The sequence below is a fragment of the Schistocerca piceifrons genome, chromosome 1 (genome assembly GCF_021461385.2).
Source record: "Schistocerca piceifrons isolate TAMUIC-IGC-003096 chromosome 1, iqSchPice1.1, whole genome shotgun sequence".
Lineage (NCBI taxonomy): Eukaryota > Metazoa > Arthropoda > Insecta > Orthoptera > Acrididae > Schistocerca > Schistocerca piceifrons.
In genome coordinates, this window is record NC_060138.1 from 1,215,649,370 (window position 1) to 1,215,664,079 (window position 14,710).

The window sequence follows — 14,710 nt, forward strand, 5'->3', positions numbered from 1 at the left end:
TTTAATTCCACTCCAGAACCTTTCTTTTATTTCCATCATTGCTTCTTCGATGTACAGATTGAGCAGTAGGGGCGAAAGACTACATCCCTGTCTTACACCCTTTTTAATCTGAGCATTTCTTTCTTCGTCGTCCACTCTTATTGTTCCTTCTATACCTACTGTATATTACCCGCCTCTCCCTATAGCTTACTCCTATTTTCTCAGAATTCCGAACATCCCACACTATTTTCCATTGTCGAACGCTTTTTCTAGGTCGAAAAATTCTATGAATGTGACATGATTTTCCTGCTTCCATAGTCAGCCGCAATGTCAGGATTGCCTCTCTGGTGCCTTTTCCTTTCCTAAAGCTGAACTGATCGTCATCTAATACATCCTCAATTTTCTTTTCCCAATCTTCTGTACATTATTCTTGTCAGCAACTTGTATGCAGGAGATGTTAAGCTGATTGTGCGATAATTATCGTACTTGTAATATCTTGGAGTCTTCGTAAATGTGTGGATGATATTTTTCCGATAGTCAAATGGTATATTGCCAGACTCATACATTCTACACGCGAACGTGAATAGCCGTTTTGTTGCCACTTCTATTGATTTTAGAAATTCTGATGGAATGTTATCGATCTTTTCTGCCTTATTTGATCTTAAGTCCTCCAAAGCTCTCTTAAATCCTGATTCTAATACTGGATTCCCTATCTCTTCTAAATCGTCTCCTGTTTCTTCTTCTATCACATCAGACGAATCTGCCCCCTCATCGAGGCCTTCACTGTACTCTTTCCACCTGTCTGCTGTCTCCTCTGTATTTAACAATGTATTTCCGGTTGCACTCTTAATGTTACCACCCTTGCTTTTAATTTCACCGAAGGCTGTTCTGGCTTTCCTATATGAGGAGTCAGTCCTTCCGACAATCATTTCTTTCTAAATTTCTTCACATTTTTCATGCATCCATTTCCTCTCAGTTTCCCTGCACTTCCTGTTAATTTCGTTCCTCAGCGATTTGCATTTCTGTATTCCTGAATTTCCCTAAACAATTTTGTACTTCATACTTTCATCGATCAGCTGAAGTATTTCTTCATTTGCCCATGGTTTCTTTGAAGTTACCTTCTTTGCACTTTTTTTCAACTTCTGTGATTGCCCTTTTTAGAGATGTTCATTCCTCTGCATAGTGGACGATTGTTTATTGCTGTATCTACAGCCTTAGAGAACTTCAAGCGTATCTCGTCATTCTTCAGCACTTCTGTATCCCACTTCTTTGCGTATTGGTAATTCCTGACTAATCTCTTGAACTTCAGCCTACGCTTCATCACTACTACACTCCTGGACGCCTTGCCACCCAGAATCTGATTTCAGAATCTCTGTCTGACCATGATGCAATCTAAATGAAATCTTCCCATATCACCCGGCCTTTTCCGAGTGTAACTCCTCCTCTTGTGATTCTTCCACAGAGTATTCGCTATTACTAGCTGAAATTTATTACAGTACCCAATTCGTCTTTCTCCTCTCTCACTCCCTCCCCCAAGCCCGTGTTCTTCAATAACGTTTTCTTCTACTACACGTTACCCTACAACTGCATTCCAGTCCCCGATGACTATTAGATTTTCATCTCCCTTTGCGTACTGTATTACCCTTTCAATATCCTCATACACTTTCTCTATCTCTTCATCTTCAGCTTACGACGTCGGCATGTATACCTGAACTATCGTTGTCGGTGTTGATTTGCGGTCGATTCTGATAAGAGCAACCCTATCACTGAACTGTCCACAGTAGCACACTCTTTGCCCGTCCTTCCTGTTCATAGCGAAACCTACTCCCATTATGCCATTTTCTGTTGCTGTTGCTGTTGCTCTGTACTCACCTGACCAGAAATCCTAGTCTTCTTTCCATTTCACTTCCCTGACCCCCGCATCTAGACTGAAGCTTTGCATTTCCTTTTTCAGATTTTCTAGCTTCCCTACCACATTCAAGATTCTGACATTCCACGGCCCAACTCGTAGAACGTTATCCTTTCGTTTATTATTCAATCTTTTTCTCATGGTCACCCACCCTCCTCTCCCCTTGGCAGTCCCTTCCTGGCGATCCGAATGGGTGACAATTCCGGAATCTTTTGCCAACGGAGAGATCATAATGACACTTCTTCAATTACAGGCCACGTGGAAGTATTACTGATAATAAATAATCATGTTTTATTTTTATTTATTCGGGTAACTCTTTTGTGCGATAAATTAACTTCGGTTTTGCTTCTTTGTGTTTAATTTTTGTTGCTCCCAGGCTACCCTTTCTTTCGAGAGTGTCGTTCCTTTTCTTCCTGGGTCCACTTTATTCCTTTTTATAGACCTCTTTCTTTTCTTAAATCCTGTCTTTTGTGTTCCTTTACTAAACAGTATTCTGTTATCTAATATGTTCATTCTAATTCCTCTGTTTTTCATATCTCTATCAATTTCGCTGAACCATGTGGGTTTGGATTTTTAGCTCTCAGAATTCTTCTTCGAAGTTTTCCCATTTTTTTTCAAGACCCCCAGATCGCTAGTTTGAGCGTTTCTGCTGCACACAGTGTTTCAGGCTTTACCAATGTTTTATTGTGTCTTAGTTTCCTTTTCCAGAATAGTTCTTTTGTTACATATGAGTTTTGTAATTTGGAATGCCTTTCCATTTTGTGTGCTCTATTTTCTGTGGCTATCTTTTCTTTTGTGTTACTTGATATCTATTCTCCTAGGTATTTAAAACAGTTCGTTTTAGCTAGGGTATTGTTATGAATTTTAAGATTTGACCGCGCATCACTGATATTAGTCATAAAATATATTCTCGTATAATATTTTTAGTCTGCTTTTTTCTGTAGTTCTGTGATTTGTGCTTTGGCACTATCCAGTGAGTCAGTAGTTAATACCATCTCATCTCCAAAAGCTAGTCAATCTAATGCGATTTTATTTGGGTTTCTCCCTAGTTGAACACCCTTAGAATCGGCGGATTTGTTCCAGTCACTTATTATTTTCTATAATGTGCAGTTCAAAAGTGGGTTTATAAACCATCTCCCTGTCTGTCTCTTGATTAAATTTCGAAAGGTTTTGACAGTTCCCCCATATATTTTACTTTTGATGTTGTGTTTGTTAAAGTCCATAATTGTTTCTATTATTTTATTGTCGATTTAATTCTTGTGTAATGATGACTAGTACATTTCATCACTTAAGTCATATGCCTTTTTAAAACCTACAAAAGTCATCACGCATTTCAAGTTTCCAATTTCCCTCATTTCTATTAGCCTATGTTCTTTAGGTTCTTTAGGTGCACAAGACCTTCGCATCCTCAACGCCGCTTGATATTCTCCTAATTATGGGCCGCGTATACCTTCAGTCTGCAATGGATAGGATCCTATACTCAGTGGCAAGAGGGACATGACTCTGTAGTTGTTAGAATAAGTTTTCTTTCTTTTTTATGTAGTGTATATATTAATGCCTTGGGAGAGCCAGTCCTGTCAAAATTCTACCAACTGGTGAGCAAAATGTATGAGACAGGCAAAATACCCTCAGACTTCAAGAAGAATATAATAATTCCAATCCCAAAGAAAGCAGGTGTTAACAGATGTGAAAATTACCGAACTATCAGTTTAATAAGTCACAGCTGCAAAATACTAACGCCAATTCTTTACAGACGAATGGAAAAACTGGTAGAGGCCTACCTCGGGGAAGATCAGTTTAGATTTCGTAGAAATATTGGATCACGTGAGGCAATACTGACCCTACGACTTATCTTAGAAGCTAGATTAAGAAAAGGCAAACCTACGTTTCTAGCATTTGTAGCCTTAGAGAAAGCTTTTGACAATGTTGACTGGAATACTCTCTTTCAAATTCTAAAGGTGGCAGGGGTAAAATACAGGGAGCGAAAGGCTATTTACAATTTGTACAGAAACCAAATGGCAGTTATAAGAGTCGAGGAGCACGAAAAGGAAGCAGTGATTGGGAAGGGAGTGAGACAGAGTTGTAGCCTCCCCCCAATGTTATTCAATCTGTATATTGAGCAATCAGTAAAGGAAACAAAATAAACATCTGGAGTAGGTATTAAAATCCATGGAGAAGAAATAAAAACTTTGAGGTACGCCGATGACATTGTAATTCTATCAGAGACAGCAAGGGACTTGGAAGAGCAATTGAACGGAATGGACAGTGTCTTGAAAGGAGGGTATAAGATGAACAACAACAAAAGCAAAACGAGGATGATGGAATGTAGTAGAATTAAGTCGGGTGATTCTGAGGGAATTAGATTAGGAAATGAGACACTTAAAGTAGTAAAGGAGGTTTGCTATTTGAGGAGCAAAATAACTGATGATGGTCGAAGTAGAGAGGATATAAACGTAGACTGGCAATGGCAAGGAAAGCGTTTCTGAAGAAGAGAAATTTGTTAACATCGAGTACACATTTAAGTGTCAGGAAGACGTTTCTGTAAGTATTTGTAAAGAGTGCAGCCATGAATGGTAATGAAACATGGACGATAAAAAGTTTGGACAAGAAGAGAATAGAAGTTTTCGAAATGTGGTGCTACAGAAGAACGCCGAAGATTAGATGGGTAGATCACATAACTAATAAGGTATTGAATAGTATTGGGGAGAAGAGAAATTTATGGCACAACTTAACTAGAAGAAGGGACCGGTTGGTAGGACATGTTCTGAGGCATCAAGGGATCACCAATTTAGTATTGGAGGGCAGTGTGAAGAGTAAAAATCGTAGAGGGAGACCAAGAGATGAATACACTAAGCAGATTCAGAAGGATGTAGGTTGCATTAGGTACTGGGAGATGAAGAATCTTGCACAGGATAGAGTAGCATGGAGAGCTGCTTCAAACCAGTCTCAGGACTGAAGACCACAACAACAACAATATTAATGCCCATGTCCATTCTGGTGATAACCTGTTGGTTTCCCAAATTCCATTAATGATTTATGTTAGACATAGAATAATGTTGTCACTAGAGCGTTTCCACAGTTCAGCAACTATATTGTCTTCTCCTGATGCTTTGTTATTTTTAAGTTGTTTTATGATTTCTCCAATTACCTCTGTTGTTGATGGCTTGGAGTCTTGTTGTAATTGGGTTACATTATCAGAATGAAACTCTTCTTTTAGTGGATCACAGTGGTGTTGTTCTTTGAAGTAGTCGGCAAGTATTCTACAGTTCTCAGTGTTATATATGCATTCTTCTGCGTTTTTGAATCTGTAAACTGTAAACTTTGTGGTATGTACTTCTTCAAACTATTTTTGAATGTTTATAAAGGTTCCTTGTGTTGTTCTGCTTAAAGTGTGACTCAGTTGATGTTTTATTGATGTCTATCGCGTCTCAAACTCCTACAACTAGCTCTACAAACTATATGTATTGTAGGAGGGCTTCTCGGAAAGTAAGGACCGATCGATCGTGAAATGGAAACCACCGAGAAAGTCAGATGAAGGTTTGTGCAGACATGTTGGGAAGTGTCTCTAGTATGCCCGTCGATCGCATCACGTGTCTTTTTTCAGTTCTGAGCGCACAGTAAGCACGTAAAAATGCCTAGAAAGTAGAGTTTTCCACCGCATCTGAGGGTCTGGTGAGATATTTCGCCTGATTTCATGCAGCCCACACAACATAACTGTTTCTTCATGACAGTTCTCGACCTTACTCTGCAGGGGCAATGAAGATGCTACTGTGCAGTTTTCAACAGGAAGTGTTTGATCACCCACAAAACACCCCATAATTGGCTTCCCGTGTGTTCCATCTCTGCTTACATGAACCACTGACTATGAAGACATCTGTTTGGCACAGACAATGGGCTATAGACCAGAGAATACAATTCGCTGAAAGCACAGCCACTGCTTTCTATGACGAGAGTGTTGTAACTTGGCACAACGCTACGAAATCGGAGAGGTGAGTATGTGCAAAAGTATCTGGAAGATATAGCTAACAGCTGCAAACAAAACAGTTTTGATTTGACGGTCATTTCCATTCCGCGACCGATCAGCCCTTACTTTCCGAATAGTCCTCGCTGTTAACTATTCGAATCGGAAGTTTCTACTGCTTGTCTTTTTCATTATGGGCAGGGGCCTCCAACGATCTCGGGATTTTGACGATCTAACGCGCCAATGCCTTATGTGGTAGCAATCACTCAAACGAAAATAAAAGTCCCAATAACGTGACGTACATTCGCTACACATCTTCACCAGGGATATGCATCATGACGTCCATCCAAGGCACAGCATTCCTCTTCCCTTCGATATGATTAATCACGCACTCTTTTTTTGAGTTGAACCGGATGTTGTGTATATGTTGACATGCGTTGAAGGCGAGATCTGGCAGAACATGTACAGTGCTCATTGGAGTGCCTTAACCCTCAAATGTCCAAACAGGTAAGTCTGGGGAACGAGGAGACACCCCAGTGACCCTGCGAAAATGTGCTGGTGCACCATTCTCATGAACCCCAGCTGGGGCCTTTACTGACGTGGCACTTGTTCTAGTAATGTGGTCAATACCTTCCTAAAACGTTCCTCATAATAAGCCCCATTTCATTTGTGTGTTAATATTTACGGTCCTATTAATCATCCCCCAAAAAAGCCTTCCTTGATGGAAAACCGATGCTGCTGCCTTATTTCTGCAATTGACTGAGTATGATAATTCACAGCATTATCTCTTGCGAACCCCACATCGTCAATAAGTATGACAGGTGCAACTAGTAGATCTACAACACAGTTTTGCAAGAACCGTTAACAGAATTCTGCTGCTGTTAATGTCACACTATGTGTAGCCCGCACTTCTCAACCGTAACTGCACCAGCTGAACGAAGGCTTCTACGGTTTATCTTATGGTGTGATAGAGAATCTGGGTTCCTAAAAGACGGTAGAGTAGGCGGCCTAACAACTTGTCAAATGGTGCTGTGCAACCTGAGCAGTTTTACTGCGAAGAGGGCAGGGGCTCACAGGTTAATTCCATTTATTAAATATTACCAGAAAATCGTGCCTGCCATATACCTTGTGTAGTAATTGGATTCGATTGCTAACAAGCGGTGGAAAGGAGAGGAGAAAACATGCTGCACTGTTCAGACGTAAAAACGGAACTGTAACAGCGTGTATGTAAGACACCGCAACATATATGGGAGTAATTTTTTGGAAAATAACACGCTTTAAAATGATTGAAAATAACATCTGACACAAATGAATGAAAATAATATCTGACTCAAGTGGAAGCACACATAGGAGTGAACATTACATTTTACTCAGAATAATGTAGATGTATGGTAATGCGGTACAGAAACACATCACAACGCTGCCACGGGTGCGCTCATACCGCCAACGAAACGTCTTTCAGCCTCTCCTATGAACAAACGTTTAGACCTCGGAAGGTATGTATTTTCGGACGCATGTTCATTGGATTAGTTCTTTGGGTTTCGGTGAGCTCTATCTCCTCTCAGAAGATTCGACGCTTTTTGAACATCCTGTGTACTGCACCAGCTACTGCACGTTGCATTGTGGAGAGTACTTCATTCAGACATTAGCGATCTTCTATCCTATTCCACTTGCGTAATGAACGCGGGGAAAACGACCACACACTTCCCACGCAATACACACGATGATGGCAGGAGAATAACTGCATAGTCCTCCATGAATACGCATTTTCTAAATTTATCCAACAGGGTTCCGTGAGAACATCGCCTGTTCTCCAAAGACATCCATTTTAATTGTCCAAGCATCTCTGTTACTCTTAGGTACGTGCTATCCCGACCTGATACGATCCTATCAGTACATGTTCGAATTAGTTCTATGAATGCTGTCATGTCTGCCTGATAAGGAGTCCAAACGCTGGAACGGTACCCTAGAATTAGTCACGATTCTCCTTAAAGATGCACACCAGTGTTTCAAAGTTTTCCCAAAAAGTAATGAGACTGACAACACTGCGAACGATCAGTTAATGCCATGTTGTTCTGCTTGGGTAGACCGATGTGTTCATCCCTTCCAGATGCTCAGTCCGAGTTGCAGCTACGTACAATCATAATGTGATGTCTGAGAACGCCATCAGTGAAGTCGTATTTTTGTCGTGTGTTATCAGAATGAAACAGCGGAATTTAGTGCAACGTTATGCCACCAAATTTTGTGTTAAACTTGGCGTCCTTTGAAAAGTTAAAACAGGCCTGTGGGAATATTCCTTAATGACAGCACAAGTTTTTCGCTGGCAGAAATCATTTTTGGATGTCCGAGAATATGTTTAAGATGAATCTCGCCCATGAAGAGCTTCAACTTCAAAAACCAACGAAAATGACGGATGTGTGCGTACTCTTGTGAGATCAGACTGATATTTAATAATATGGATGATGAGTGACCTGTTAAACACTTTCCCCGTACATCAACTTTCGACCAAAATTTTGCACATGCGAAAGGTTTGTGCCAAAATGGTGCCGAAAAACCTCGCAACTGAGCATAAGGACAGTCGAAGAAACGTGTGGGTTGATCTTAAGAGGACTGCCAATGACCTCGAATGGGTCAGTCGTATGATCACGGATGATGATCCTGCATCATTGAGTACGATTCTGATTGGGACAAAGCGGCAAAGTAAGGAGTGGCACACTGGGACAACTCCTCGACCGAAGAAAGCTTGAATGAGTAAGTCAAGGATCAAAAATATGCTGATTTGCTTTTTTGACACTTAGAGTATCGTGCATAAAGAATTTTTTCCTCCAGGACAAACTGTTAACCAAGTGTTTTACAAACATATCCTTGAAAGGCTTAGGAAAATGGTGAACTGAGTCAGACCGCACATTGCAGACAGGTGGGTGCTGCATCATGACTACGCTCCGTATCAAATGACTCTGAGCACTATGAGACTTAACTTCTGTGGTCATCAGTCGCCCCGTATCACACGGCCACTTCCATCACGGAATTTTTTTATCTCAAAAGGCATTCCTGCTGTTCCAAACCCTCCCTTGATATGACTTGTTGTGAGTTTTTTCTTTTCCCGAAATTGAAAAAGTCTTAAAAGGACGTCATTTTAAGACTCAGTAGGACATTCAAAAAACTGACTGACATGTTAAAGGCCCTACTGCTGCTATCAAGACGGGGAACAACGATTCCGTCGGTCTATTGCTGCCTAAGGGAACTACTTTGAAGGGAACAACACTCTTGTTTGAAAAAAATAAAAAAAACTTCATTAGTTAAAAAATCAATCTCATTACTTTTCTCACATACCACACATGTCGTGTTCGCCGCTAATGTTGTAAAAAAATTGCTGCAAGGGAATCGTTAGATACATTTTTTAGCTGATCTATAAAATTTTATGTTTCTTTCAAGAGTGACGTACATTGCAGCTAATTACCCGCTGTCGAGCTTTTGTCTTGGAAAAATTTGATTCGTATAAAGATTCTCTTGCCTTGGATGAGCATCATTGTTCACAGTCGCTTTTATTAGATTCACTTTTTGCCCGAACAGTCCGGATTAATCGGGACCATTTCTAACAGACATTTTCTTGAAGTATCAAATACTTACCAGCAAAGTTTGTACTGGACGTTCATGTGATACTGTATTAGGAACATGCCTGCATTTACTTCAGGCTTAGAGATTCAGGGGTATACTTTTTATACGCATTGTGATGTAATAAATAATGGCGAAATACAGATGTAGCTAAGGATTTTAAGTGAAATGACTACCTTCAGAAACCGAATACCTGCATAGTGTCTCTTATTACTTCCTCCTCTCATATTGTTTGGAGAGGGCGACGTGTTTTGACGTGTTGGTAAAAATCTAGCAGTCCCAAGCATCATCAGCTCCAGGAAAGTAGCGTATCTTGGGCAAATCTTCCGAAGTGAGGAAGCGTAGAAGGCAAACGTGGAGCCGATCGGGGAAGTCTTTCATGGTCGCAGAATCTCTCGCCGTTCAGACATTGTCACAATGATCAGAACAGCCGAGGACAGAGAACAATACTGCATTATGATCACCAACATTCTGTAAGGGGGCAGCACTCAGAGGAGAAGAAGAATGTCACTGAACCGTACGTAGGCAGCCGCGATTGATTTCCTGAAAAGTCGTGACTGATTTTTTGCGAACAGTTGCCATCAGCTGACTCACGTAATTTATAATATTGGTATCTACTATATGCTTAAGGGTACAGTGGACAATACACTTCCGTTATCTTCCTCACCACTGACTCTATCTTCACGGAATGTTTGTTTTCTGAGTTCTCCGTTTCCTCAAGTGACCAGCCAAATAAGAGGAGTGTTCAGTTTTCTGTTCCCACTCTGCAGAATTATGGAGAAAAAGGAAGTTTATGCTCCTCGTTCGGGCGTTGCCGACTGACAAAACTGTTATCTTTTGCATTTGTAAACAAAGACACTGGATAAAGTATACAAAGCGTACCTATAAAGAAGGAAGACTGGAAAATTTACACGAGAAATGTAAAATACGGAACTGGAAATGTTGATTATCTCCAGCCATCCTCGACACTTTGTCTTCATCCTGTTTCCTGTGTGATTTATATGTTGATCACCAGATTTCTTCCTTAGTTTCTTTGGCAGTGTAGAGGATTTGGAATTGACAAACACAGATAAACGTAGAAAACAACCCTGTTGAGAAAAGCCTTTGGTCGGAAGGAAGTGTTGTTATTTGCACACAAAAAAGTCATATCAGAATAGAGAAGCTGGTGACACAATTAGTCTCGCTTTTTCCATATAATGTGCCCACATGGTTCCAGGAGCAGAAAGCAGGATATGCATTACAGCCGAATCCTACATTCAGATTGGAACATTTATCGCAAGTAGAGGGTAGACTTCACTGGTGACGCCATATTTATTACCGTAAAAAACTCATAATGTCTAGTGAGGTCATTACAGACTCCGACTTAAAATAATCTGCTGAAGGTAAGGATCAGAGATGGGTCAAACGCGGTGATGGATACTTTTATAGATCACCCGCCTCGGAGTAGAGTGCTTCGAGACTACTTGGAGTCTACCACGAGTAAGTTTCCCATCATGCCATTGTAATAGGGGGCGATACCTATTTGTCAACCGTGGAATTGGACAGTCATGGCGTTAAAACTCTTGCCAGAGAGAAAGGGTCGAGAGAAAATGTTCTTCTGAAAAATACTACCAACTACTAGAGAACCGATGCGTGAGGGCTACATCTTGGACCTGCTACCAACAAAGATACACAGGCTTTTGGCATCAGTAGAACCGGTGACCATTAGAATGTGATATCATCAGTGACTGCAGGCATTGCAAAGAATGTTAAGTTTCGCTCAACAATAATGAAAGGAAACAAATTTTAGAGTATCTGAGGAGTCGGTTTGAAACATTCAGCTCTGAGGACGAATATCTGAAGGAAAAACGGATAAAATTTGAAAGCAGTGCACCGTGCACCTTAGACTAACTAGTACGTGCCGATCAAGGATTTAGGAGAGAACCGACGAGGTTCAAAAGTAACGTTAGAAAGATACTACGAAAGTAAAGAGAGGTTCATCGCAGAGTTAAGTGAAATCACAGCACTGCTGACTGAAAACAGCTGAAAGAAACTAAAATGACTGTACGAAGAAAATTGTAGCAAAACATGGGATGACGTCTAGAAGACGGAAGCTTGGTGCAGGGCCTGGAAATTGCCCCTCAACGTAAAAAAGAACGTGAAGTATTTCGCGTAAATAGGTGGAAAGTCCGATTATTGTTCGAGTACATTAAGCTGTTAAACTACTGGAAACAGCAACTACTTTAAAATGTGTGGGAGTGTGAATGCGGAGCGATTTTTGTTCGCTGGTCGTCAGTGTTATCGTCTTACCAGGTCAAATTAAATATAGACAAAAGGGAAGTATGTTTAGACACGGGTTCGTTCAGTGAGAGAAAATGTAGCGGACAACCTCAACACACACGAGTGACAGATGCTACAAGAGAGGCGTTGTGCATCGCAGTTTACTGCTGAAATTCCGAGAGGGTACATTCCAAGAGGTGTGAAAGAACGTAGGTTATTACTGTCACGTACATTTCAGGGAGCGATCGCGAAAGGAAAATCGAGAAGGGGAGCTCATAGGCGATTTTCACATACGTGGGACATGGGAGGAAAAGGTAATCGCAGTACAAGTAACATACTCCACACAGCGTAAGGTCGTTCGCCGAGTTCAGATGTAGAAGTAGCTTTCAAGTCGGGTTTTTCAAACCACATGTAATGAAAATTGTGCCTTCGGAATTGCGACAATTTCAAAGTATTAGCAAATGATTTTCATTTCACAAAACTGCTTCTGTGCTGTCAGTTATGTGTCCTTTTCGGAAGTAGTTTTGTTTGATGTAATTCGAGAGCATCACAAACAACTGCTGTTTAGGTAGTGTGGACACTCAGTGAAGAGTGGGAATGGAAATAGTTTCTAAGTCGCAAATCTCTCATTTCTCAGGCTTATCATAAAACACCGTATCTCTTTTTGTACATATCTTAATTGTATCAAAAAAACTGAAGATATTTTGATATCACAGAACTACGCTTCCCATCTCACCACTGAAAAAAACAAAGAGGCAAATTAGAAAATAAATAATTAATTAAGGACGTCCTCGGTGCCATACCAAGGAAACGACTGGTTCCGAGTGCCAGTAAGGAAGTTTTTGTATTAGGTGCCATTAATATAGAAGCACTACGTTGTATCTCTCATAATACAAGCAGAGAACTGTAGAAGAAATATTTTAACTGGTAGAACTGTTGTCAACAAAAATCATATCTCATTTCTGTTATATGTTTTACGAGAGAATAACAAAATTAAATTCAACAAAACAAATCCCTCGGTATTGATTTCTGCTTCTTATGCAACTCCTTTCTTGAGATCAGATGTTGGCAAAGTTTTCTGTAAAGGTTACTGTGCTGTGGAAGGAGAAATGGCAACATCGTCAACAGGTCGTTCTGTTTTGCAACAGATAAACAAGGCTGGTCTTTCAGATTAAGGACGGCATGGCATACTTCTGCCAAGGTCTTTCCTCTTTCGAATACACTGCCATTTTTCCATTCTTCGAATTTTTATCTGTCTATTTCGGATCTTACACGCGTGCGTTGACAACAATCTTACAGTGGCATCTTTAAAAATCAAGGAAGTCGGTTGTATCCACTGGAATTTTGTATGTCAAATGTGTTCATAGCTTTAGCGAAATCAACAGTCTTGTTTACGTCTTGCGGAACAAGGACCTTGTGTATCTTTCGTCGTTTATCTATAATAATAGCAAACTCTCTGACGTAGCTCAAAAACCTGTGTCCACTTACTAAAATCTTCTGTGTTATCTCTTCGAACCATCCCAAGCTAAGTGCAGGAGACGTTGATGCATAGTACAGCACTGCGAACCACTGCTTGGCACAAAGACCGTGCACCAAATAGTAAAGAATGTCTGAATCATCTACACCATGATTTGACTCTTGGAACAGAGTACCAACTAAACAACAGCATTTGAAATGCGTTTTGTGAAAAAATGGCACTTAAAACGTTTTTCATTTCTGTTCTTCCGATGTTTCGTGACTTCTTTCTTTTTCAGTTGTAAGCTGTTGTCTAGAGTGTGGTCAGTATCATGGACGTCCTGAATGGATGGAAAAAGGAGGCACTTACCTCTTTCTGGATTCTGTGTACAGGATTTTTATTCGTTACGGAGTTCCCACGAATTTATAGCAAAGAGTGTCTACGACGGAACTAAAACGCAGATCTAGCACGTCCCGTGCAGCAGGAAATGCGTGTTTCTAGCAATCAGTGTACGTCTTTTTTTCTCCGTTTCTTTTTTTTTTTCAGGGTAAATTACGCAGATTCCTTGGTACGACGCCGGTTCCGGTGCTCCTCTGCGTTCGGAATGGTTGCGAAATTTTACATAACCGTGTCGAAATAATGGCCTTATACATCACTTACCGAGTGACATGCTCGGTTCAAAATTCTAACGTGAACATTGCTCGCATTTCACACTAAGATGATAAGTATCAATCGTTTGAGTTACAGTACTTACATGCACTTCTTGTCAAATTAAGTTCTTTCGGGACATCACATTTTCGAACTAAACGATTCAGTTACATCAAAAGTGACAATTTTAGAATTTTGCTCCCTCTTGCGCAAACTTCTGCAGACGACCATGGTCACCACTATTCAGTTTAACCCCAGAACACTAAAGGGAGGAAAGTGTTACATTGTTACTAAACTATTGTAAATTTTGCTACTCCATGTTTCATTCAAAGTAAGTCATAATTTGGAAGGTCTTTAGTCGTATGTCACATACAATATAATTACAAAATGTCATGTATTACATCCTATGCTGACAATATCAGATTGGCGGTAACCGCGAATTGCTACAAACTGCAATCGTAAAATATCCATCTTTTTGATTTTCAGCTCCTTGTATTGGCTGTGTTTGCAGTTAAATTTTTTTGGATTTGAGGTCCGCCAGTTATGCAAAACACCGTTTTTCTTAGTACCCAAACATGTTTCGGCACCACTGTGCCATAATCAGTGGGTTTTACTTTTTATTTTTCTTTATACTTGGTCAGCATGAATTTTCTGGACCACTTTTTTGTTCATTATTACAGGTAGCTTGTCATGTTTTCGTGTGGCAAGCACTTCCATTTTCCGCATCATGCTACACCAGAACACAGTGTCATTGTGTGAAAAACCACACTCACACTGTGTTCTGGTGTAGTGAACAGCGTTTTACTACGTTTATTTGTCGAAAATACTTGTTATAGTTACGTATGCATCACAACATCTCAGCATGATGCGGAGAATGGAAGTG